Source organism: Oncorhynchus nerka, linkage group LG16 (assembly GCF_034236695.1).
Source record: "Oncorhynchus nerka isolate Pitt River linkage group LG16, Oner_Uvic_2.0, whole genome shotgun sequence".
NCBI lineage: Eukaryota > Metazoa > Chordata > Actinopteri > Salmoniformes > Salmonidae > Oncorhynchus > Oncorhynchus nerka.
In genome coordinates, this window is record NC_088411.1 from 35,564,151 (window position 1) to 35,565,586 (window position 1,436).

Sequence of the window (1,436 nt, forward strand, 5' to 3'; positions counted from 1 at the left end):
AAGAAGGGGGGATTGATGGTACAGAGACATAGACACAAATAGATGGATGGATGAGTTGAACATCTGAAAGGTCCAAACCGATCAACCTGGCACGTGCTTAACTCTCGGAGCGAGACACTAGATCTCACTGAACTGGAGAAGTGGTGGAAAGGGTCGAGAGTTCCTCTTCCTTGTTTGGAATCCTAACCTCCATCTCCTCCACTTTTTCCTCTCTCTGTTTTTCCAATCCCCGTGTCTCTGAGGATGATTACTATGTTCCTCTGAGGAGGGAGGGTGGGAGGGAGGGAGAAAGAGAGAGACATAAAAGGATGGATGGGACAGACATAGATACACATGGATGGATGGATGGAAACGTGCTGAGTTGAACATCTGAAAGGTCCAAACCATTCAACCTTGGAAATTGAACCTCATTCTTCTCCTTTACTTTTTCCTCTCTCTCTGAGGAGGATTCTTCTGTGGGAGTGAGGGAAGGAGGAGGGAGGGGTGAGGGAGGGAGGTGTTTTCACAGTTTCAAGTTTAGAGAGTTCTGCCAACAGTTAACTGTAGATCCTGCCAACCAACTGTAGCAGTGTGATGTCTCATCAGAATTCTGATATCAGCGTGTGTAAAAATGGCATCCTATTCCCTACATAGTGTATTCCCTATTCCTTACATTGTGCACAGTGTAGGGAATAGGACGCCATTTTGGACGCAAGCCTTTGTGTTCACGCTTTACATTCATAGAATGGGTTGAGATGTTTACTTTACTCCACTGGTTTAATTATTGCTGCGTCAGTAATACATTGTGATGAATTGATTTGTGTACGTGCACCTCTAACTGGTTTAAATTCATGGTTGAAGGTTTCACATAATGACATCACCCTGCGACAAGACTGCTGTAAACTTGTCATCTTTATGGTTGATATTACATTTATGTTTGGTATTATGTTTATGTTTGGTGCGCTCTTAGATATGCAGAGGTTTTTGGACTGATAAATAAGTTCATATCATAAATTGCATGCCCAACCTGGGTCAAATACTTTCAAATATGCGAGCCGCGGTTGATTTACTTTAGCCCGACTCAATTGAACAAATGGAATGGTCCCAGAAGTGTAAACGCCAAGCTAAACCAAGTCATCCTCAAATACTTTGTAATATTTATAGGTATTTGACATAATGTATTTGACATAATGTATTTGACATAATGTATTTGTCGCAGGTCAGATCACTAGGTATGGTGTCTTACATTGCCACGTTTTGAATTAATGTACGTCTTAAAATGAATGTATGTAACTATATATCTATATATTGTGTACAGATTGTGTACAGTATAGTTTATTGGGAAATGTTTATTTGTACTTATTTTCTATTTGAGATTTCCTGTTTAAATGATTCAACTAGAGAGATATAAGTGAATTTGATATAGTAATCCGTCCGTTTCCTTGCAGTCTCTTCAT

At 40.0% G+C, this 1,436-nt stretch overlaps 1 protein-coding gene across 1 annotated transcript in view; it reads left to right on the forward strand.

The window, feature by feature from the left end:
* LOC115119223 (transmembrane protein 100-like) overlaps positions 1-236 on the forward strand; it is a 1,266-nt gene extending 1,030 nt beyond the window's left edge. Inside the window, exon 2 of the mRNA XM_029647978.2 lies at positions 1-236. This exon is cut by the window's left edge and continues 555 nt beyond it. The gene's annotated coding sequence lies outside the window, so the exon portion shown is untranslated.
* Positions 237-1,436: the final 1,200 nt, after the last annotated feature.